The sequence below is a fragment of the Schistocerca gregaria genome, chromosome 8 (genome assembly GCF_023897955.1).
Source record: "Schistocerca gregaria isolate iqSchGreg1 chromosome 8, iqSchGreg1.2, whole genome shotgun sequence".
In the NCBI taxonomy this organism is placed as follows: domain Eukaryota; kingdom Metazoa; phylum Arthropoda; class Insecta; order Orthoptera; family Acrididae; genus Schistocerca; species Schistocerca gregaria.
The window spans coordinates 110,081,444-110,101,717 of NC_064927.1; the positions used below are offsets into that span (position 1 = coordinate 110,081,444).

Consider the following 20,274-nt stretch of genomic DNA (forward strand, 5'->3'; position numbering starts at 1 on the left):
CGTGCGTGGGTCGGAAGATCAAGGAGTATAGGTGGTGCAAAAACATAAACAAAGGCTACAATTTAGGAAGTGGTTCTCGCATTCTTCACACGAGGAGAATTACGAGGTTTGCTGTTGAATCTGAATCAAAACACCCCAGCAGTCGCTCTGGGCGTAATAATCGAGCTCGGCACAGTCTGCAAATAAAATAATTTTAGCAGAGCGTGGTTTCGATCCACGGACCTCTGGGTTATGGGCCCAGCACGCTTCCACTGCGCCACTCTGCTGTGCGTTGATGCTCTGTCTCTTCGCTACGTGAAGAGAGACACTTGGAAAGTGTTGCCTGCGTCGCTTTCACACGCCTGTCCTTAGTTGCGTATCATCTCGTACAGCTCTCAGCTTGACTTGTCTCGACTTTGCTCGACTGACGCTACGCTGACGCTTGCAGGCAGCGATATTTACCACGATCGCGTCGACATGGAGCTGCGAGATGCACAGGAGTAACAAAGCACTCCACGATGCGGCGACATACGAAATCCACTGCCCAGCTACGCGTCGCAACTAACAAAATACCGACTCTGCCAGGATTCGAACCTGGAATCTTCTGATCCGTAGTCAGACGCGTTATCCGTTGCGCCACAAAGCCACTGGCAGCAGTTTCGATTACTAGACAAGGGCACTTCGCTAAGACACGTGTTCTCCATGGCTCAGCAAGCTCCCAAGGAAGGTAGCTCTCGTTCAGCTGCGTGGCCACAGTGCGCCTGCAGAGCTTAGAGCTTGCCACACATCTGCGTTCACTGTTCGACAGGTAGCGGAAGGCAAGGCGCGCTATTTGCTGCGTTTTCTCGACGACCAGAGCCCGTTGATGTGCATGTAAGCGTAGCATATGAAACAAGAATAGCACGAAGCATTCGTATGGCATCAGGTGGCGATCATATGTTTCTGTGTGCACCACTGGTTTACAGCAAAGTGAATAGCGCAAACTGAGAGCACTGGGTTGTAGTCCCAGTGGCGCAGTTGGTTAGCCCACGGTACCTATAAGCGGTAGCCGTGAGCAATGCCGGGATTGTGAATTCGAGCCTCACGGTGAGCATAATTTTATTTCGTAGCAGCATTCTGTGACAGCAACAGGAGGCTAGTTTTCAGATGTATCAGCTATTTGAGTTACATAATTGTGTATTCGAGACACTAGCTGCGTCTTCCTCGGTAGTATAGTGGTTAGTATCCCCGCCTGTCACGCGGGAGACCGCGGTCCGATTCCCCGCCAGGCGGCATATCCGATTTTTAGTTGCAGCACTATCACCCGCCGAACTTAGTGAAGGACGTTGGCGGCTATTAGCACCATGTGTCTATCACACTGGCAACTGCCTACAGCTCATCCTCGGTAGTATAGTGGTTAGTATCCCCGCCTGTCACGCGGGAGACCGGGGTTCGATTCCCCGCCGGGGAGTTGCGATTTTTATCTCACAAACCTGCTAGAGTGTTGCTCGTGCGTGGGTCGGAAGATCAAGGAGTATAGGTGGTGCAAAAACATAAACAAAGGCTACAATTTAGGAAGTGGTTCTCGCATTCTTCACACGAGGAGAATTACGAGGTTTGCTGTTGAATCTGAATCAAAACACCCCAGCAGTCGCTCTGGGCGTAATAATCGAGCTCGGCACAGTCTGCAAATAAAATAATTTTAGCAGAGCGTGGTTTCGATCCACGGACCTCTGGGTTATGGGCCCAGCACGCTTCCACTGCGCCACTCTGCTGTGCGTTGATGCTCTGTCTCTTCGCTACGTGAAGAGAGACACTTGGAAAGTGTTGCCTGCGTCGCTTTCACACGCCTGTCCTTAGTTGCGTATCATCTCGTACAGCTCTCAGCTTGACTTGTCTCGACTTTGCTCGACTGACGCTACGCTGACGCTTGCAGGCAGCGATATTTACCACGATCGCGTCGACATGCAGCTGCGAGATGCACAGGAGTAACAAAGCACTCCACGATGCGGCGACATACGAAATCCACTGCCCAGCTACGCGTCGCAACTAACAAAATACCGACTCTGCCAGGATTCGAACCTGGAATCTTCTGATCCGTAGTCAGACGCGTTATCCGTTGCGCCACAGAGCCACTGGCAGCAGTTTCGATTACTAGACAACGGCACTTCGCTAAGACACGTGTTCTCCATGGCTCAGCAAGCTCCCAAGGAAGGTAGCTCTCGTTCAGCTGCGTGGCCACAGTGCGCCTGCAGAGCTTAGAGCTTGCCACACATCTGCGTTCACTGTTCGACAGGTAGCGGAAGGCAAGGCGCGCTATTTGCTGCGTTTTCTCGACGACCAGAGCCCGTTGATGTGCATGTAAGCGTAGCATATGAAACAAGAATAGCACGAAGCATTCGTATGGCATCAGGTGGCGATCATATGTTTCTGTGTGCACCACTGGTTTACAGCAAAGTGAATAGCGCAAACTGAGAGCACTGGGTTGTAGTCCCAGTGGCGCAGTTGGTTAGCCCACGGTACCTATAAGCAGTAGCCGTGAGCAATGCCGGGATTGTGAATTCGAGCCTCACGGTGAGCATAATTTTATTTCGTAGCAGCATTCTGTGACAGCAACAGGAGGCTAGTTTTCAGATGTATCAGCTATTTGAGTTACATAATTGTGTATTCGAGACACTAGCTGCGTCTTCCTCGGTAGTATAGTGGTTAGTATCCCCGCCTGTCACGCGGGAGACCGCGGTCCGATTCCCCGCCAGGCGGCATATCCGATTTTTAGTTGCAGCACTATCACCCGCCGAACTTAGTGAAGGACGTTGGCGGCTATTAGCACCATGTGTCTATCACACTGGCAACTGCCTACAGCTCATCCTCGGTAGTATAGTGGTTAGTATCCCCGCCTGTCACGCGGGAGACCGGGGTTCGATTCCCCGCCGAGGAGATGCGATTTTTATCTCACAAACCTGCTAGAGTGTTGCTCGTGCGTGGGTCGGAAGATCAAGGAGTATAGGTGGTGCAAAAACATAAACAAAGGCTACAATTTAGGAAGTGGTTCTCGCATTCTTCACACGAGGAGAATTACGAGGTTTGCTGTTGAATCTGAATCAAAACACCCCAGCAGTCGCTCTGGGCGTAATAATCGAGCTCGGCACAGTCTGCAAATAAAATAATTTTAGCAGAGCGTGGTTTCGATCCACGGACCTCTGGGTTATGGGCCCAGCACGCTTCCACTGCGCCACTCTGCTGTGCGTTGATGCTCTGTCTCTTCGCTACGTGAAGAGAGACACTTGGAAAGTGTTGCCTGCGTCGCTTTCACACGCCTGTCCTTAGTTGCGTATCATCTCGTACAGCTCTCAGCTTGACTTGTCTCGACTTTGCTCGACTGACGCTACGCTGACGCTTGCAGGCAGCGATATTTACCACGATCGCGTCGACATGCAGCTGCGAGATGCACAGGAGTAACAAAGCACTCCACGATGCGGCGACATACGAAATCCACTGCCCAGCTACGCGTCGCAACTAACAAAATACCGACTCTGCCAGGATTCGAACCTGGAATCTTCTGATCCGTAGTCAGACGCGTTATCCGTTGCGCCACAGAGCCACTGGCAGCAGTTTCGATTACTAGACAAGGGCACTTCGCTAAGACACGTGTTCTCCATGGCTCAGCAAGCTCCCAAGGAAGGTAGCTCTCGTTCAGCTGCGTGGCCACAGTGCGCCTGCAGAGCTTAGAGCTTGCCACACATCTGCGTTCACTGTTCGACAGGTAGCGGAAGGCAAGGCGCGCTATTTGCTGCGTTTTCTCGACGACCAGAGCCCGTTGATGTGCATGTAAGCGTAGCATATGAAACAAGAATAGCACGAAGCATTCGTATGGCATCAGGTGGCGATCATATGTTTCTGTGTGCACCACTGGTTTACAGCAAAGTGAATAGCGCAAACTGAGAGCACTGGGTTGTAGTCCCAGTGGCGCAGTTGGTTAGCCCACGGTACCTATAAGCAGTAGCCGTGAGCAATGCCGGGATTGTGAATTCGAGCCTCACGGTGAGCATAATTTTATTTCGTAGCAGCATTCTGTGACAGCAACAGGAGGCTAGTTTTCAGATGTATCAGCTATTTGAGTTACATAATTGTGTATTCGAGACACTAGCTGCGTCTTCCTCGGTAGTATAGTGGTTAGTATCCCCGCCTGTCACGCGGGAGACCGCGGTCCGATTCCCCGCCAGGCGGCATATCCGATTTTTAGTTGCAGCACTATCACCCGCCGAACTTAGTGAAGGACGTTGGCGGCTATTAGCACCATGTGTCTATCACACTGGCAACTGCCTACAGCTCATCCTCGGTAGTATAGTGGTTAGTATCCCCGCCTGTCACGCGGGAGACCGGGGTTCGATTCCCCGCCGAGGAGATGCGATTTTTATCTCACAAACCTGCTAGAGTGTTCCTCGTGCGTGGGTCGGAAGATCAAGGAGTATAGGTGGTGCAAAAACATAAACAAAGGCTACAATTTAGGAAGTGGTTCTCGCATTCTTCACACGAGGAGAATTACGAGGTTTGCTGTTGAATCTGAATCAAAACACCCCAGCAGTCGCTCTGGGCGTAATAATCGAGCTCGGCACAGTCTGCAAATAAAATAATTTTAGCAGAGCGTGGTTTCGATCCACGGACCTCTGGGTTATGGGCCCAGCACGCTTCCACTGCGCCACTCTGCTGTGCGTTGATGCTCTGTCTCTTCGCTACGTGAAGAGAGACACTTGGAAAGTGTTGCCTGCGTCGCTTTCACACGCCTGTCCTTAGTTGCGTATCATCTCGTACAGCTCTCAGCTTGACTTGTCTCGACTTTGCTCGACTGACGCTACGCTGACGCTTGCAGGCAGCGATATTTACCACGATCGCGTCGACATGCAGCTGCGAGATGCACAGGAGTAACAAAGCACTCCACGATGCGGCGACATACGAAATCCACTGCCCAGCTACGCGTCGCAACTAACAAAATACCGACTCTGCCAGGATTCGAACCTGGAATCTTCTGATCCGTAGTCAGACGCGTTATCCGTTGCGCCACAGAGCCACTGGCAGCAGTTTCGATTACTAGACAAGGGCACTTCGCTAAGACACGTGTTCTCCATGGCTCAGCAAGCTCCCAAGGAAGGTAGCTCTCGTTCAGCTGCGTGGCCACAGTGCGCCTGCAGAGCTTAGAGCTTGCCACACATCTGCGTTCACTGTTCGACAGGTAGCGGAAGGCAAGGCGCGCTATTTGCTGCGTTTTCTCGACGACCAGAGCCCGTTGATGTGCATGTAAGCGTAGCATATGAAACAAGAATAGCACGAAGCATTCGTATGGCATCAGGTGGCGATCATATGTTTCTGTGTGCACCACTGGTTTACAGCAAAGTGAATAGCGCAAACTGAGAGCACTGGGTTGTAGTCCCAGTGGCGCAGTTGGTTAGCCCACGGTACCTATAAGCAGTAGCCGTGAGCAATGCCGGGATTGTGAATTCGAGCCTCACGGTGAGCATAATTTTATTTCGTAGCAGCATTCTGTGACAGCAACAGGAGGCTAGTTTTCAGATGTATCAGCTATTTGAGTTACATAATTGTGTATTCGAGACACTAGCTGCGTCTTCCTCGGTAGTATAGTGGTTAGTATCCCCGCCTGTCACGCGGGAGACCGCGGTCCGATTCCCCGCCAGGCGGCATATCCGATTTTTAGTTGCAGCACTATCACCCGCCGAACTTAGTGAAGGACGTTGGCGGCTATTAGCACCATGTGTCTATCACACTGGCAACTGCCTACAGCTCATCCTCGGTAGTATAGTGGTTAGTATCCCCGCCTGTCACGCGGGAGACCGGGGTTCGATTCCCCGCCGAGGAGATGCGATTTTTATCTCACAAACCTGCTAGAGTGTTGCTCGTGCGTGGGTCGGAAGATCAAGGAGTATAGGTGGTGCAAAAACATAAACAAAGGCTACAATTTAGGAAGTGGTTCTCGCATTCTTCACACGAGGAGAATTACGAGGTTTGCTGTTGAATCTGAATCAAAACACCCCAGCAGTCGCTCTGGGCGTAATAATCGAGCTCGGCACAGTCTGCAAATAAAATAATTTTAGCAGAGCGTGGTTTCGATCCACGGACCTCTGGGTTATGGGCCCAGCACGCTTCCACTGCGCCACTCTGCTGTGCGTTGATGCTCTGTCTCTTCGCTACGTGAAGAGAGACACTTGGAAAGTGTTGCCTGCGTCGCTTTCACACGCCTGTCCTTAGTTGCGTATCATCTCGTACAGCTCTCAGCTTGACTTGTCTCGACTTTGCTCGACTGACGCTACGCTGACGCTTGCAGGCAGCGATATTTACCACGATCGCGTCGACATGCAGCTGCGAGATGCACAGGAGTAACAAAGCACTCCACGATGCGGCGACATACGAAATCCACTGCCCAGCTACGCGTCGCAACTAACAAAATACCGACTCTGCCAGGATTCGAACCTGGAATCTTCTGATCCGTAGTCAGACGCGTTATCCGTTGCGCCACAGAGCCACTGGCAGCAGTTTCGATTACTAGACAAGGGCACTTCGCTAAGACACGTGTTCTCCATGGCTCAGCAAGCTCCCAAGGAAGGTAGCTCTCGTTCAGCTGCGTGGCCACAGTGCGCCTGCAGAGCTTAGAGCTTGCCACACATCTGCGTTCACTGTTCGACAGGTAGCGGAAGGCAAGGCGCGCTATTTGCTGCGTTTTCTCGACGACCAGAGCCCGTTGATGTGCATGTAAGCGTAGCATATGAAACAAGAATAGCACGAAGCATTCGTATGGCATCAGGTGGCGATCATATGTTTCTGTGTGCACCACTGGTTTACAGCAAAGTGAATAGCGCAAACTGAGAGCACTGGGTTGTAGTCCCAGTGGCGCAGTTGGTTAGCCCACGGTACCTATAAGCAGTAGCCGTGAGCAATGCCGGGATTGTGAATTCGAGCCTCACGGTGAGCATAATTTTATTTCGTAGCAGCATTCTGTGACAGCAACAGGAGGCTAGTTTTCAGATGTATCAGCTATTTGAGTTACATAATTGTGTATTCGAGACACTAGCTGCGTCTTCCTCGGTAGTATAGTGGTTAGTATCCCCGCCTGTCACGCGGGAGACCGCGGTCCGATTCCCCGCCAGGCGGCATATCCGATTTTTAGTTGCAGCACTATCACCCGCCGAACTTAGTGAAGGACGTTGGCGGCTATTAGCACCATGTGTCTATCACACTGGCAACTGCCTACAGCTCATCCTCGGTAGTATAGTGGTTAGTATCCCCGCCTGTCACGCGGGAGACCGGGGTTCGATTCCCCGCCGGGGAGATGCGATTTTTATCTCACAAACCTGCTAGAGTGTTGCTCGTGCGTGGGTCGGAAGATCAAGGAGTATAGGTGGTGCAAAAACATAAACAAAGGCTACAATTTAGGAAGTGGTTCTCGCATTCTTCACACGAGGAGAATTACGAGGTTTGCTGTTGAATCTGAATCAAAACACCCCAGCAGTCGCTCTGGGCGTAATAATCGAGCTCGGCACAGTCTGCAAATAAAATAATTTTAGCAGAGCGTGGTTTCGATCCACGGACCTCTGGGTTATGGGCCCAGCACGCTTCCACTGCGCCACTCTGCTGTGCGTTGATGCTCTGTCTCTTCGCTACGTGAAGAGAGACACTTGGAAAGTGTTGCCTGCGTCGCTTTCACACGCCTGTCCTTAGTTGCGTATCATCTCGTACAGCTCTCAGCTTGACTTGTCTCGACTTTGCTCGACTGACGCTACGCTGACGCTTGCAGGCAGCGATATTTACCACGATCGCGTCGACATGCAGCTGCGAGATGCACAGGAGTAACAAAGCACTCCACGATGCGGCGACATACGAAATCCACTGCCCAGCTACGCGTCGCAACTAACAAAATACAGACTCTGCCAGGATTCGAACCTGGAATCTTCTGATCCGTAGTCAGACGCGTTATCCGTTGCGCCACAGAGCCACTGGCAGCAGTTTCGATTACTAGACAAGGGCACTTCGCTAAGACACGTGTTCTCCATGGCTCAGCAAGCTCCCAAGGAAGGTAGCTCTCGTTCAGCTGCGTGGCCACAGTGCGCCTGCAGAGCTTAGAGCTTGCCACACATCTGCGTTCACTGTTCGACAGGTAGCGGAAGGCAAGGCGCGCTATTTGCTGCGTTTTCTCGACGACCAGAGCCCGTTGATGTGCATGTAAGCGTAGCATATGAAACAAGAATAGCACGAAGCATTCGTATGGCATCAGGTGGCGATCATATGTTTCTGTGTGCACCACTGGTTTACAGCAAAGTGAATAGCGCAAACTGAGAGCACTGGGTTGTAGTCCCAGTGGCGCAGTTGGTTAGCCCACGGTACCTATAAGCAGTAGCCGTGAGCAATGCCGGGATTGTGAATTCGAGCCTCACGGTGAGCATAATTTTATTTCGTAGCAGCATTCTGTGACAGCAACAGGAGGCTAGTTTTCAGATGTATCAGCTATTTGAGTTACATAATTGTGTATTCGAGACACTAGCTGCGTCTTCCTCGGTAGTATAGTGGTTAGTATCCCCGCCTGTCACGCGGGAGACCGCGGTCCGATTCCCCGCCAGGCGGCATATCCGATTTTTAGTTGCAGCACTATCACCCGCCGAACTTAGTGAAGGACGTTGGCGGCTATTAGCACCATGTGTCTATCACACTGGCAACTGCCTACAGCTCATCCTCGGTAGTATAGTGGTTAGTATCCCCGCCTGTCACGCGGGAGACCGGGGTTCGATTCCCCGCCGGGGAGATGCGATTTTTATCTCACAAACCTGCTAGAGTGTTGCTCGTGCGTGGGTCGGAAGATCAAGGAGTATAGGTGGTGCAAAAACATAAACAAAGGCTACAATTTAGGAAGTGGTTCTCGCATTCTTCACACGAGGAGAATTACGAGGTTTGCTGTTGAATCTGAATCAAAACACCCCAGCAGTCGCTCTGGGCGTAATAATCGAGCTCGGCACAGTCTGCAAATAAAATAATTTTAGCAGAGCGTGGTTTCGATCCACGGACCTCTGGGTTATGGGCCCAGCACGCTTCCACTGCGCCACTCTGCTGTGCGTTGATGCTCTGTCTCTTCGCTACGTGAAGAGAGACACTTGGAAAGTGTTGCCTGCGTCGCTTTCACACGCCTGTCCTTAGTTGCGTATCATCTCGTACAGCTCTCAGCTTGACTTGTCTCGACTTTGCCCGACTGACGCTACGCTGACGCTTGCAGGCAGCGATATTTACCACGATCGCGTCGACATGCAGCTGCGAGATGCACAGGAGTAACAAAGCACTCCACGATGCGGCGACATACGAAATCCACTGCCCAGCTACGCGTCGCAACTAACAAAATACAGACTCTGCCAGGATTCGAACCTGGAATCTTCTGATCCGTAGTCAGACGCGTTATCCGTTGCGCCACAGAGCCACTGGCAGCAGTTTCGATTACTAGACAAGGGCACTTCGCTAAGACACGTGTTCTCCATGGCTCAGCAAGCTCCCAAGGAAGGTAGCTCTCGTTCAGCTGCGTGGCCACAGTGCGCCTGCAGAGCTTAGAGCTTGCCACACATCTGCGTTCACTGTTCGACAGGTAGCGGAAGGCAAGGCGCGCTATTTGCTGCGTTTTCTCGACGACCAGAGCCCGTTGATGTGCATGTAAGCGTAGCATATGAAACAAGAATAGCACGAAGCATTCGTATGGCATCAGGTGGCGATCATATGTTTCTGTGTGCACCACTGGTTTACAGCAAAGTGAATAGCGCAAACTGAGAGCACTGGGTTGTAGTCCCAGTGGCGCAGTTGGTTAGCCCACGGTACCTATAAGCAGTAGCCGTGAGCAATGCCGGGATTGTGAATTCGAGCCTCACGGTGAGCATAATTTTATTTCGTAGCAGCATTCTGTGACAGCAACAGGAGGCTAGTTTTCAGATGTATCAGCTATTTGAGTTACATAATTGTGTATTCGAGACACTAGCTGCGTCTTCCTCGGTAGTATAGTGGTTAGTATCCCCGCCTGTCACGCGGGAGACCGCGGTCCGATTCCCCGCCAGGCGGCATATCCGATTTTTAGTTGCAGCACTATCACCCGCCGAACTTAGTGAAGGACGTTGGCGGCTATTAGCACCATGTGTCTATCACACTGGCAACTGCCTACAGCTCATCCTCGGTAGTATAGTGGTTAGTATCCCCGCCTGTCACGCGGGAGACCGGGGTTCGATTCCCCGCCGGGGAGATGCGATTTTTATCTCACAAACCTGCTAGAGTGTTGCTCGTGCGTGGGTCGGAAGATCAAGGAGTATAGGTGGTGCAAAAACATAAACAAAGGCTACAATTTAGGAAGTGGTTCTCGCATTCTTCACACGAGGAGAATTACGAGGTTTGCTGTTGAATCTGAATCAAAACACCCCAGCAGTCGCTCTGGGCGTAATAATCGAGCTCGGCACAGTCTGCAAATAAAATAATTTTAGCAGAGCGTGGTTTCGATCCACGGACCTCTGGGTTATGGGCCCAGCACGCTTCCACTGCGCCACTCTGCTGTGCGTTGATGCTCTGTCTCTTCGCTACGTGAAGAGAGACACTTGGAAAGTGTTGCCTGCGTCGCTTTCACACGCCTGTCCTTAGTTGCGTATCATCTCGTACAGCTCTCAGCTTGACTTGTCTCGACTTTGCCCGACTGACGCTACGCTGACGCTTGCAGGCAGCGATATTTACCACGATCGCGTCGACATGCAGCTGCGAGATGCACAGGAGTAACAAAGCACTCCACGATGCGGCGACATACGAAATCCACTGCCCAGCTACGCGTCGCAACTAACAAAATACCGACTCTGCCAGGATTCGAACCTGGAATCTTCTGATCCGTAGTCAGACGCGTTATCCGTTGCGCCACAGAGCCACTGGCAGCAGTTTCGATTACTAGACAAGGGCACTTCGCTAAGACACGTGTTCTCCATGGCTCAGCAAGCTCCCAAGGAAGGTAGCTCTCGTTCAGCTGCGTGGCCACAGTGCGCCTGCAGAGCTTAGAGCTTGCCACACATCTGCGTTCACTGTTCGACAGGTAGCGGAAGGCAAGGCGCGCTATTTGCTGCGTTTTCTCGACGACCAGAGCCCGTTGATGTGCATGTAAGCGTAGCATATGAAACAAGAATAGCACGAAGCATTCGTATGGCATCAGGTGGCGATCATATGTTTCTGTGTGCACCACTGGTTTACAGCAAAGTGAATAGCGCAAACTGAGAGCACTGGGTTGTAGTCCCAGTGGCGCAGTTGGTTAGCCCACGGTACCTATAAGCAGTAGCCGTGAGCAATGCCGGGATTGTGAATTCGAGCCTCACGGTGAGCATAATTTTATTTCGTAGCAGCATTCTGTGACAGCAACAGGAGGCTAGTTTTCAGATGTATCAGCTATTTGAGTTACATAATTGTGTATTCGAGACACTAGCTGCGTCTTCCTCGGTAGTATAGTGGTTAGTATCCCCGCCTGTCACGCGGGAGACCGCGGTCCGATTCCCCGCCAGGCGGCATATCCGATTTTTAGTTGCAGCACTATCACCCGCCGAACTTAGTGAAGGACGTTGGCGGCTATTAGCACCATGTGTCTATCACACTGGCAACTGCCTACAGCTCATCCTCGGTAGTATAGTGGTTAGTATCCCCGCCTGTCACGCGGGAGACCGGGGTTCGATTCCCCGCCGGGGAGATGCGATTTTTATCTCACAAACCTGCTAGAGTGTTGCTCGTGCGTGGGTCGGAAGATCAAGGAGTATAGGTGGTGCAAAAACATAAACAAAGGCTACAATTTAGGAAGTGGTTCTCGCATTCTTCACACGAGGAGAATTACGAGGTTTGCTGTTGAATCTGAATCAAAACACCCCAGCAGTCGCTCTGGGCGTAATAATCGAGCTCGGCACAGTCTGCAAATAAAATAATTTTAGCAGAGCGTGGTTTCGATCCACGGACCTCTGGGTTATGGGCCCAGCACGCTTCCACTGCGCCACTCTGCTGTGCGTTGATGCTCTGTCTCTTCGCTACGTGAAGAGAGACACTTGGAAAGTGTTGCCTGCGTCGCTTTCACACGCCTGTCCTTAGTTGCGTATCATCTCGTACAGCTCTCAGCTTGACTTGTCTCGACTTTGCTCGACTGACGCTACGCTGACGCTTGCAGGCAGCGATATTTACCACGATCGCGTCGACATGCAGCTGCGAGATGCACAGGAGTAACAAAGCACTCCACGATGCGGCGACATACGAAATCCACTGCCCAGCTACGCGTCGCAACTAACAAAATACAGACTCTGCCAGGATTCGAACCTGGAATCTTCTGATCCGTAGTCAGACGCGTTATCCGTTGCGCCACAGAGCCACTGGCAGCAGTTTCGATTACTAGACAAGGGCACTTCGCTAAGACACGTGTTCTCCATGGCTCAGCAAGCTCCCAAGGAAGGTAGCTCTCGTTCAGCTGCGTGGCCACAGTGCGCCTGCAGAGCTTAGAGCTTGCCACACATCTGCGTTCACTGTTCGACAGGTAGCGGAAGGCAAGGCGCGCTATTTGCTGCGTTTTCTCGACGACCAGAGCCCGTTGATGTGCATGTAAGCGTAGCATATGAAACAAGAATAGCACGAAGCATTCGTATGGCATCAGGTGGCGATCATATGTTTCTGTGTGCACCACTGGTTTACAGCAAAGTGAATAGCGCAAACTGAGAGCACTGGGTTGTAGTCCCAGTGGCGCAGTTGGTTAGCCCACGGTACCTATAAGCAGTAGCCGTGAGCAATGCCGGGATTGTGAATTCGAGCCTCACGGTGAGCATAATTTTATTTCGTAGCAGCATTCTGTGACAGCAACAGGAGGCTAGTTTTCAGATGTATCAGCTATTTGAGTTACATAATTGTGTATTCGAGACACTAGCTGCGTCTTCCTCGGTAGTATAGTGGTTAGTATCCCCGCCTGTCACGCGGGAGACCGCGGTCCGATTCCCCGCCAGGCGGCATATCCGATTTTTAGTTGCAGCACTATCACCCGCCGAACTTAGTGAAGGACGTTGGCGGCTATTAGCACCATGTGTCTATCACACTGGCAACTGCCTACAGCTCATCCTCGGTAGTATAGTGGTTAGTATCCCCGCCTGTCACGCGGGAGACCGGGGTTCGATTCCCCGCCGGGGAGATGCGATTTTTATCTCACAAACCTGCTAGAGTGTTGCTCGTGCGTGGGTCGGAAGATCAAGGAGTATAGGTGGTGCAAAAACATAAACAAAGGCTACAATTTAGGAAGTGGTTCTCGCATTCTTCACACGAGGAGAATTACGAGGTTTGCTGTTGAATCTGAATCAAAACACCCCAGCAGTCGCTCTGGGCGTAATAATCGAGCTCGGCACAGTCTGCAAATAAAATAATTTTAGCAGAGCGTGGTTTCGATCCACGGACCTCTGGGTTATGGGCCCAGCACGCTTCCACTGCGCCACTCTGCTGTGCGTTGATGCTCTGTCTCTTCGCTACGTGAAGAGAGACACTTGGAAAGTGTTGCCTGCGTCGCTTTCACACGCCTGTCCTTAGTTGCGTATCATCTCGTACAGCTCTCAGCTTGACTTGTCTCGACTTTGCTCGACTGACGCTACGCTGACGCTTGCAGGCAGCGATATTTACCACGATCGCGTCGACATGCAGCTGCGAGATGCACAGGAGTAACAAAGCACTCCACGATGCGGCGACATACGAAATCCACTGCCCAGCTACGCGTCGCAACTAACAAAATACCGACTCTGCCAGGATTCGAACCTGGAATCTTCTGATCCGTAGTCAGACGCGTTATCCGTTGCGCCACAGAGCCACTGGCAGCAGTTTCGATTACTAGACAAGGGCACTTCGCTAAGACACGTGTTCTCCATGGCTCAGCAAGCTCCCAAGGAAGGTAGCTCTCGTTCAGCTGCGTGGCCACAGTGCGCCTGCAGAGCTTAGAGCTTGCCACACATCTGCGTTCACTGTTCGACAGGTAGCGGAAGGCAAGGCGCGCTATTTGCTGCGTTTTCTCGACGACCAGAGCCCGTTGATGTGCATGTAAGCGTAGCATATGAAACAAGAATAGCACGAAGCATTCGTATGGCATCAGGTGGCGATCATATGTTTCTGTGTGCACCACTGGTTTACAGCAAAGTGAATAGCGCAAACTGAGAGCACTGGGTTGTAGTCCCAGTGGCGCAGTTGGTTAGCCCACGGTACCTATAAGCAGTAGCCGTGAGCAATGCCGGGATTGTGAATTCGAGCCTCACGGTGAGCATAATTTTATTTCGTAGCAGCATTCTGTGACAGCAACAGGAGGCTAGTTTTCAGATGTATCAGCTATTTGAGTTACATAATTGTGTATTCGAGACACTAGCTGCGTCTTCCTCGGTAGTATAGTGGTTAGTATCCCCGCCTGTCACGCGGGAGACCGCGGTCCGATTCCCCGCCAGGCGGCATATCCGATTTTTAGTTGCAGCACTATCACCCGCCGAACTTAGTGAAGGACGTTGGCGGCTATTAGCACCATGTGTCTATCACACTGGCAACTGCCTACAGCTCATCCTCGGTAGTATAGTGGTTAGTATCCCCGCCTGTCACGCGGGAGACCGGGGTTCGATTCCCCGCCGGGGAGATGCGATTTTTATCTCACAAACCTGCTAGAGTGTTGCTCGTGCGTGGGTCGGAAGATCAAGGAGTATAGGTGGTGCAAAAACATAAACAAAGGCTACAATTTAGGAAGTGGTTCTCGCATTCTTCACACGAGGAGAATTACGAGGTTTGCTGTTGAATCTGAATCAAAACACCCCAGCAGTCGCTCTGGGCGTAATAATCGAGCTCGGCACAGTCTGCAAATAAAATAATTTTAGCAGAGCGTGGTTTCGATCCACGGACCTCTGGGTTATGGGCCCAGCACGCTTCCACTGCGCCACTCTGCTGTGCGTTGATGCTCTGTCTCTTCGCTACGTGAAGAGAGACACTTGGAAAGTGTTGCCTGCGTCGCTTTCACACGCCTGTCCTTAGTTGCGTATCATCTCGTACAGCTCTCAGCTTGACTTGTCTCGACTTTGCTCGACTGACGCTACGCTGACGCTTGCAGGCAGCGATATTTACCACGATCGCGTCGACATGCAGCTGCGAGATGCACAGGAGTAACAAAGCACTCCACGATGCGGCGACATACGAAATCCACTGCCCAGCTACGCGTCGCAACTAACAAAATACCGACTCTGCCAGGATTCGAACCTGGAATCTTCTGATCCGTAGTCAGACGCGTTATCCGTTGCGCCACAGAGCCACTGGCAGCAGTTTCGATTACTAGACAAGGGCACTTCGCTAAGACACGTGTTCTCCATGGCTCAGCAAGCTCCCAAGGAAGGTAGCTCTCGTTCAGCTGCGTGGCCACAGTGCGCCTGCAGAGCTTAGAGCTTGCCACACATCTGCGTTCACTGTTCGACAGGTAGCGGAAGGCAAGGCGCGCTATTTGCTGCGTTTTCTCGACGACCAGAGCCCGTTGATGTGCATGTAAGCGTAGCATATGAAACAAGAATAGCACGAAGCATTCGTATGGCATCAGGTGGCGATCATATGTTTCTGTGTGCACCACTGGTTTACAGCAAAGTGAATAGCGCAAACTGAGAGCACTGGGTTGTAGTCCCAGTGGCGCAGTTGGTTAGCCCACGGTACCTATAAGCAGTAGCCGTGAGCAATGCCGGGATTGTGAATTCGAGCCTCACGGTGAGCATAATTTTATTTCGTAGCAGCATTCTGTGACAGCAACAGGAGGCTAGTTTTCAGATGTATCAGCTATTTGAGTTACATAATTGTGTATTCGAGACACTAGCTGCGTCTTCCTCGGTAGTATAGTGGTTAGTATCCCCGCCTGTCACGCGGGAGACCGCGGTCCGATTCCCCGCCAGGCGGCATATCCGATTTTTAGTTGCAGCACTATCACCCGCCGAACTTAGTGAAGGACGTTGGCGGCTATTAGCACCATGTGTCTATCACACTGGCAACTGCCTACAGCTCATCCTCGGTAGTATAGTGGTTAGTATCCCCGCCTGTCACGCGGGAGACCGGGGTTCGATTCCCCGCCGGGGAGATGCGATTTTTATCTCACAAACCTGCTAGAGTGTTGCTCGTGCGTGGGTCGGAAGATCAAGGAGTATAGGTGGTGCAAAAACATAAACAAAGGCTACAATTTAGGAAGTGGTTCTCGCATTCTTCACACGAGGAGAATTACGAGGTTTGCTGTTGAATCTGAATCAAAACACCCCAGCAGTCGCTCTGGGCGTAATAATCGAGCTCGGCACAGTCTGCAAATAAAATAATTTTAGCAGAGCGTGGTTTCGATCCACGGACCTCTGGGTTATGGGCCCAGCACGCTTCCACTGCGCCACTCTGCTGTGCGTTGATGCTCTGTCTCTTCGCTACGTGAAGAGAGACACTTGGAAAGTGTTGCCTGCGTCGCTTTCACACGCCTGTCCTTAGTTGCGTATCATCTCGTACAGCTCTCAGCTTGACTTGTCTCGACTTTGCTCGACTGACGCTACGCTGACGCTTGCAGGCAGCGATATTTACCACGATCGCGTCGACATGCAGCTGCGAGATGCACAGGAGTAACAAAGCACTCCACGATGCGGCGACATACGAAATCCACTGCCCAGCTACGCGTCGCAACTAACAAAATACCGACTCTGCCAGGATTCGAACCTGGAATCTTCTGATCCGTAGTCAGACGCGTTATCCGTTGCGCCACAGAGCCACTGGCAGCAGTTTCGATTACTAGACAAGGGCACTTCGCTAAGACACGTGTTCTCCATGGCTCAGCAAGCTCCCAAGGAAGGTAGCTCTCGTTCAGCTGCGTGGCCACAGTGCGCCTGCAGAGCTTAGAGCTTGCCACACATCTGCGTTCACTGTTCGACAGGTAGCGGAAGGCAAGGCGCGCTATTTGCTGCGTTTTCTCGACGACCAGAGCCCGTTGATGTGCATGTAAGCGTAGCATATGAAACAAGAATAGCACGAAGCATTCGTATGGCATCAGGTGGCGATCATATGTTTCTGTGTGCACCACTGGTTTACAGCAAAGTGAATAGCGCAAACTGAGAGCACTGGGTTGTAGTCCCAGTGGCGCAGTTGGTTAGCCCACGGTACCTATAAGCAGTAGCCGTGAGCAATGCCGGGATTGTGAATTCGAGCCTCACGGTGAGCATAATTTTATTTCGTAGCAGCATTCTGTGACAGCAACAGGAGGCTAGTTCTCAGATGTATCAGCTATTTGAGTTACATAATTGTGTATTCGAGACACTAGCTGCGTCTTCCTCGGTAGTATAGTGGTTAGTATCCCCGCCTGTCACGCGGGAGACCGCGGTCCGATTCCCCGCCAGGCGGCATATCCGATTTTTAGTTGCAGCACTATCACCCGCCGAACTTAGTGAAGGACGTTGGCGGCTATTAGCACCATGTGTCTATCACACTGGCAACTGCCTACAGCTCATCCTCGGTAGTATAGTGGTTAGTATCCCCGCCTGTCACGCGGGAGACCGGGGTTCGATTCCCCGCCGGGGAGATGCGATTTTTATCTCACAAACCTGCTAGAGTGTTGCTCGTGCGTGGGTCGGAAGATCAAGGAGTATAGGTGGTGCAAAAACATAAACAAAGGCTACAATTTAGGAAGTGGTTCTCGCATTCTTCACACGAGGAGAATTACGAGGTTTGCTGTTGAATCTGAATCAAAACACCCCAGCAGTCGCTCTGGGCGTAATAATCGAGCTCGGCACAGTCTGCAAATAAAATAATTTTAGCAGAGCGTGGTTTCGATCCACGGACCTCTGGGTTATGGGCCCAGCACGCTTCCACTGCGCCACTCTGCTGTGCGTTGATGCTCTGTCTCTTCGCTACGTGAAGAGAGACACTTGGAAAGTGTTGCCTGCGTCGCTTTCACACGCCTGTCCTTAGTTGCGTATCATCTCGTACAGCTCTCAGCTTGACTTGTCTCGACTTTGCTCGACTGACGCTACGCTGACGCTTGCAGGCAGCGATATTTACCACGATCGCGTCGACATGCAGCTGCGAGATGCACAGGAGTAACAAAGCACTCCACGATGCGGCGACATACGAAATCCACTGCCCAGCTACGCGTCGCAACTAACAAAATACAGACTCTGCCAGGATTCGAACCTGGAATCTTCTGATCCGTAGTCAGACGCGTTATCCGTTGCGCCACAGAGCCACTGGCAGCAGTTTCGATTACTAGACAAGGGCACTTCGCTAAGACACGTGTTCTCCATGGCTCAGCAAGCTCCCAAGGAAGGTAGCTCTCGTTCAGCTGCGTGGCCACAGTGCGCCTGCAGAGCTTAGAGCTTGCCACACATCTGCGTTCACTGTTCGACAGGTAGCGGAAGGCAAGGCGCGCTATTTGCTGCGTTTTCTCGACGACCAGAGCCCGTTGATGTGCATGTAAGCGTAGCATATGAAACAAGAATAGCACGAAGCATTCGTATGGCATCAGGTGGCGATCATATGTTTCTGTGTGCACCACTGGTTTACAGCAAAGTGAATAGCGCAAACTGAGAGCACTGGGTTGTAGTCCCAGTGGCGCAGTTGGTTAGCCCACGGTACCTATAAGCAGTAGCCGTGAGCAATGCCGGGATTGTGAATTCGAGCCTCACGGTGAGCATAATTTTATTTCGTAGCAGCATTCTGTGACAGCAACAGGAGGCTAGTTTTCAGATGTATCAGCTATTTGAGTTACATAATTGTGTATTCGAGACACTAGCTGCGTCTTCCTCGGTAGTATAGTGGTTAGTATCCCCGCCTGTCACGCGGGAGACCGCGGTCCGATTCCCCGCCAGGCGGCATATCCGATTTTTAGTTGCAGCACTATCACCCGCCGAACTTAGTGAAGGACGTTGGCGGCTATTAGCACCATGTGTCTATCACACTGGCAACTGCCTACAGCTCATCCTCGGTAGTATAGTGGTTAGTATCCCCGCCTGTCACGCGGGAGACCGGGGTTCGATTCCCCGCCGGGGAGATGCGATTTTTATCTCACAAACCTGCTAGAGTGTTGCTCGTGCGTGGGTCGGAAGATCAAGGAGTATAGGTGGTGCAAAAACATAAACAAAGGCTACAATTTAGGAAGTGGTTCTCGCATTCTTCACACGAGGAGAATTACGAGGTTTGCTGTTGAATCTGAATCAAAACACCCCAGCAGTCGCTCTGGGCGTAATAATCGAGCTCGGCACAGTCTGCAAATAAAATAATTTTAGCAGAGCGTGGTTTCGATCCACGGACCTCTGGGTTATGGGCCCAGCACGCTTCCACTGCGCCACTCTGCTGTGCGTTGATGCTCTGTCTCTTCGCTACGTGAAGAGAGACACTTGGAAAGTGTTGCCTGCGTCGCTTTCACACGCCTGTCCTTAGTTGCGTATCATCTCGTACAGCTCTCAGCTTGACTTGTCTCGACTTTGCTCGACTGACGCTACGCTGACGCTTGCAGGCAGCGATATTTACCACGATCGCGTCGACATGCAGCTGCGAGATGCACAGGAGTAACAAAGCACTCCACGATGCGGCGACATACGAAATCCACTGCCCAGCTACGCGTCGCAACTAACAAAATACCGACTCTGCCAGGATTCGAACCTGGAATCTTCTGATCCGTAGTCAGACGCGTTATCCGTTGCGCCACAGAGCCACTGGCAGCAGTTTCGATTACTAGACAAGGGCACTTCGCTAAGACACGTGTTCTCCATGGCTCAGCAAGCTCCCAAGGAAGGTAGCTCTCGTTCAGCTGCGTGGCCACAGTGCGCCTGCAGAGCTTAGAGCTTGCCACACATCTGCGTTCACTGTTCGACAGGTAGCGGAAGGCAAGGCGCGCTATTTGCTGCGTTTTCTCGACGACCAGAGCCCGTTGATGTGCATGTAAGCGTAGCATATGAAACAAGAATAGCACGAAGCATTCGTATGGCATCAGGTGGCGATCATATGTTTCTGTGTGCACCACTGGTTTACAGCAAAGTGAATAGCGCAAACTGAGAGCACTGGGTTGTAGTCCCAGTGGCGCAGTTGGTTAGCCCACGGTACCTATAAGCAGTAGCCGTGAGCAATGCCGGGATTGTGAATTCGAGCCTCACGGTGAGCATAATTTTATTTCGTAGCAGCATTCTGTGACAGCAACAGGAGGCTAGTTTTCAGATGTATCAGCTATTTGAGTTACATAATTGTGTATTCGAGACACTAGCTGCGTCTTCCTCGGTAGTATAGTGGTTAGTA

General features: G+C 51.7%; 41 non-coding genes across 41 annotated transcripts; 13 read left to right on the plus strand and 28 right to left on the minus strand.

Moving 5' to 3' along the window:
• Window positions 1-194: 194 nt before the first annotated feature.
• Trnam-cau (transfer RNA methionine (anticodon CAU)) lies at window positions 195-266 on the minus strand. Its single transcript has one exon. It is a non-coding gene; the product is annotated as a tRNA-Met (tRNA).
• A 286-nt stretch (window positions 267-552) lies between these two features.
• Window positions 553-625, minus strand: Trnar-acg (transfer RNA arginine (anticodon ACG)). Its single transcript has one exon. It is a non-coding gene; the product is annotated as a tRNA-Arg (tRNA).
• Window positions 626-1,357: 732 nt separating this feature from the next.
• Trnad-guc (transfer RNA aspartic acid (anticodon GUC)) lies at window positions 1,358-1,429 on the plus strand. Its single transcript has one exon. It is a non-coding gene; the product is annotated as a tRNA-Asp (tRNA).
• A 232-nt stretch (window positions 1,430-1,661) lies between these two features.
• Trnam-cau (transfer RNA methionine (anticodon CAU)) lies at window positions 1,662-1,733 on the minus strand. The gene has a single exon. It is a non-coding gene; the product is annotated as a tRNA-Met (tRNA).
• A 286-nt stretch (window positions 1,734-2,019) lies between these two features.
• Trnar-acg (transfer RNA arginine (anticodon ACG)) lies at window positions 2,020-2,092 on the minus strand. Its single transcript has one exon. It is a non-coding gene; the product is annotated as a tRNA-Arg (tRNA).
• A 732-nt stretch (window positions 2,093-2,824) lies between these two features.
• Trnad-guc (transfer RNA aspartic acid (anticodon GUC)) lies at window positions 2,825-2,896 on the plus strand. Its single transcript has one exon. It is a non-coding gene; the product is annotated as a tRNA-Asp (tRNA).
• Window positions 2,897-3,128: 232 nt separating this feature from the next.
• Window positions 3,129-3,200, minus strand: Trnam-cau (transfer RNA methionine (anticodon CAU)). The gene has a single exon. It is a non-coding gene; the product is annotated as a tRNA-Met (tRNA).
• Window positions 3,201-3,486: 286 nt separating this feature from the next.
• On the minus strand, window positions 3,487-3,559 carry Trnar-acg (transfer RNA arginine (anticodon ACG)). The gene has a single exon. It is a non-coding gene; the product is annotated as a tRNA-Arg (tRNA).
• Window positions 3,560-4,291: 732 nt separating this feature from the next.
• On the plus strand, window positions 4,292-4,363 carry Trnad-guc (transfer RNA aspartic acid (anticodon GUC)). The gene has a single exon. It is a non-coding gene; the product is annotated as a tRNA-Asp (tRNA).
• A 232-nt stretch (window positions 4,364-4,595) lies between these two features.
• On the minus strand, window positions 4,596-4,667 carry Trnam-cau (transfer RNA methionine (anticodon CAU)). The gene has a single exon. It is a non-coding gene; the product is annotated as a tRNA-Met (tRNA).
• A 286-nt stretch (window positions 4,668-4,953) lies between these two features.
• On the minus strand, window positions 4,954-5,026 carry Trnar-acg (transfer RNA arginine (anticodon ACG)). Its single transcript has one exon. It is a non-coding gene; the product is annotated as a tRNA-Arg (tRNA).
• A 732-nt stretch (window positions 5,027-5,758) lies between these two features.
• Window positions 5,759-5,830, plus strand: Trnad-guc (transfer RNA aspartic acid (anticodon GUC)). Its single transcript has one exon. It is a non-coding gene; the product is annotated as a tRNA-Asp (tRNA).
• Window positions 5,831-6,062: 232 nt separating this feature from the next.
• On the minus strand, window positions 6,063-6,134 carry Trnam-cau (transfer RNA methionine (anticodon CAU)). The gene has a single exon. It is a non-coding gene; the product is annotated as a tRNA-Met (tRNA).
• Window positions 6,135-6,420: 286 nt separating this feature from the next.
• On the minus strand, window positions 6,421-6,493 carry Trnar-acg (transfer RNA arginine (anticodon ACG)). Its single transcript has one exon. It is a non-coding gene; the product is annotated as a tRNA-Arg (tRNA).
• Window positions 6,494-7,225: 732 nt separating this feature from the next.
• On the plus strand, window positions 7,226-7,297 carry Trnad-guc (transfer RNA aspartic acid (anticodon GUC)). Its single transcript has one exon. It is a non-coding gene; the product is annotated as a tRNA-Asp (tRNA).
• Window positions 7,298-7,529: 232 nt separating this feature from the next.
• Window positions 7,530-7,601, minus strand: Trnam-cau (transfer RNA methionine (anticodon CAU)). The gene has a single exon. It is a non-coding gene; the product is annotated as a tRNA-Met (tRNA).
• Window positions 7,602-7,887: 286 nt separating this feature from the next.
• Trnar-acg (transfer RNA arginine (anticodon ACG)) lies at window positions 7,888-7,960 on the minus strand. Its single transcript has one exon. It is a non-coding gene; the product is annotated as a tRNA-Arg (tRNA).
• A 732-nt stretch (window positions 7,961-8,692) lies between these two features.
• On the plus strand, window positions 8,693-8,764 carry Trnad-guc (transfer RNA aspartic acid (anticodon GUC)). The gene has a single exon. It is a non-coding gene; the product is annotated as a tRNA-Asp (tRNA).
• A 232-nt stretch (window positions 8,765-8,996) lies between these two features.
• Window positions 8,997-9,068, minus strand: Trnam-cau (transfer RNA methionine (anticodon CAU)). Its single transcript has one exon. It is a non-coding gene; the product is annotated as a tRNA-Met (tRNA).
• Window positions 9,069-9,354: 286 nt separating this feature from the next.
• Trnar-acg (transfer RNA arginine (anticodon ACG)) lies at window positions 9,355-9,427 on the minus strand. The gene has a single exon. It is a non-coding gene; the product is annotated as a tRNA-Arg (tRNA).
• Window positions 9,428-10,159: 732 nt separating this feature from the next.
• On the plus strand, window positions 10,160-10,231 carry Trnad-guc (transfer RNA aspartic acid (anticodon GUC)). Its single transcript has one exon. It is a non-coding gene; the product is annotated as a tRNA-Asp (tRNA).
• Window positions 10,232-10,463: 232 nt separating this feature from the next.
• Window positions 10,464-10,535, minus strand: Trnam-cau (transfer RNA methionine (anticodon CAU)). Its single transcript has one exon. It is a non-coding gene; the product is annotated as a tRNA-Met (tRNA).
• Window positions 10,536-10,821: 286 nt separating this feature from the next.
• Window positions 10,822-10,894, minus strand: Trnar-acg (transfer RNA arginine (anticodon ACG)). Its single transcript has one exon. It is a non-coding gene; the product is annotated as a tRNA-Arg (tRNA).
• Window positions 10,895-11,626: 732 nt separating this feature from the next.
• Window positions 11,627-11,698, plus strand: Trnad-guc (transfer RNA aspartic acid (anticodon GUC)). Its single transcript has one exon. It is a non-coding gene; the product is annotated as a tRNA-Asp (tRNA).
• Window positions 11,699-11,930: 232 nt separating this feature from the next.
• Trnam-cau (transfer RNA methionine (anticodon CAU)) lies at window positions 11,931-12,002 on the minus strand. Its single transcript has one exon. It is a non-coding gene; the product is annotated as a tRNA-Met (tRNA).
• Window positions 12,003-12,288: 286 nt separating this feature from the next.
• On the minus strand, window positions 12,289-12,361 carry Trnar-acg (transfer RNA arginine (anticodon ACG)). Its single transcript has one exon. It is a non-coding gene; the product is annotated as a tRNA-Arg (tRNA).
• Window positions 12,362-13,093: 732 nt separating this feature from the next.
• On the plus strand, window positions 13,094-13,165 carry Trnad-guc (transfer RNA aspartic acid (anticodon GUC)). The gene has a single exon. It is a non-coding gene; the product is annotated as a tRNA-Asp (tRNA).
• A 232-nt stretch (window positions 13,166-13,397) lies between these two features.
• On the minus strand, window positions 13,398-13,469 carry Trnam-cau (transfer RNA methionine (anticodon CAU)). Its single transcript has one exon. It is a non-coding gene; the product is annotated as a tRNA-Met (tRNA).
• Window positions 13,470-13,755: 286 nt separating this feature from the next.
• On the minus strand, window positions 13,756-13,828 carry Trnar-acg (transfer RNA arginine (anticodon ACG)). The gene has a single exon. It is a non-coding gene; the product is annotated as a tRNA-Arg (tRNA).
• A 732-nt stretch (window positions 13,829-14,560) lies between these two features.
• On the plus strand, window positions 14,561-14,632 carry Trnad-guc (transfer RNA aspartic acid (anticodon GUC)). The gene has a single exon. It is a non-coding gene; the product is annotated as a tRNA-Asp (tRNA).
• Window positions 14,633-14,864: 232 nt separating this feature from the next.
• Window positions 14,865-14,936, minus strand: Trnam-cau (transfer RNA methionine (anticodon CAU)). Its single transcript has one exon. It is a non-coding gene; the product is annotated as a tRNA-Met (tRNA).
• Window positions 14,937-15,222: 286 nt separating this feature from the next.
• Window positions 15,223-15,295, minus strand: Trnar-acg (transfer RNA arginine (anticodon ACG)). The gene has a single exon. It is a non-coding gene; the product is annotated as a tRNA-Arg (tRNA).
• Window positions 15,296-16,027: 732 nt separating this feature from the next.
• Trnad-guc (transfer RNA aspartic acid (anticodon GUC)) lies at window positions 16,028-16,099 on the plus strand. The gene has a single exon. It is a non-coding gene; the product is annotated as a tRNA-Asp (tRNA).
• Window positions 16,100-16,331: 232 nt separating this feature from the next.
• Window positions 16,332-16,403, minus strand: Trnam-cau (transfer RNA methionine (anticodon CAU)). Its single transcript has one exon. It is a non-coding gene; the product is annotated as a tRNA-Met (tRNA).
• A 286-nt stretch (window positions 16,404-16,689) lies between these two features.
• On the minus strand, window positions 16,690-16,762 carry Trnar-acg (transfer RNA arginine (anticodon ACG)). The gene has a single exon. It is a non-coding gene; the product is annotated as a tRNA-Arg (tRNA).
• A 732-nt stretch (window positions 16,763-17,494) lies between these two features.
• Trnad-guc (transfer RNA aspartic acid (anticodon GUC)) lies at window positions 17,495-17,566 on the plus strand. The gene has a single exon. It is a non-coding gene; the product is annotated as a tRNA-Asp (tRNA).
• Window positions 17,567-17,798: 232 nt separating this feature from the next.
• On the minus strand, window positions 17,799-17,870 carry Trnam-cau (transfer RNA methionine (anticodon CAU)). The gene has a single exon. It is a non-coding gene; the product is annotated as a tRNA-Met (tRNA).
• A 286-nt stretch (window positions 17,871-18,156) lies between these two features.
• Window positions 18,157-18,229, minus strand: Trnar-acg (transfer RNA arginine (anticodon ACG)). Its single transcript has one exon. It is a non-coding gene; the product is annotated as a tRNA-Arg (tRNA).
• Window positions 18,230-18,961: 732 nt separating this feature from the next.
• Window positions 18,962-19,033, plus strand: Trnad-guc (transfer RNA aspartic acid (anticodon GUC)). The gene has a single exon. It is a non-coding gene; the product is annotated as a tRNA-Asp (tRNA).
• A 232-nt stretch (window positions 19,034-19,265) lies between these two features.
• Trnam-cau (transfer RNA methionine (anticodon CAU)) lies at window positions 19,266-19,337 on the minus strand. Its single transcript has one exon. It is a non-coding gene; the product is annotated as a tRNA-Met (tRNA).
• Window positions 19,338-19,623: 286 nt separating this feature from the next.
• Trnar-acg (transfer RNA arginine (anticodon ACG)) lies at window positions 19,624-19,696 on the minus strand. Its single transcript has one exon. It is a non-coding gene; the product is annotated as a tRNA-Arg (tRNA).
• Between the last annotated feature and the right edge of the window lie 578 nt (window positions 19,697-20,274).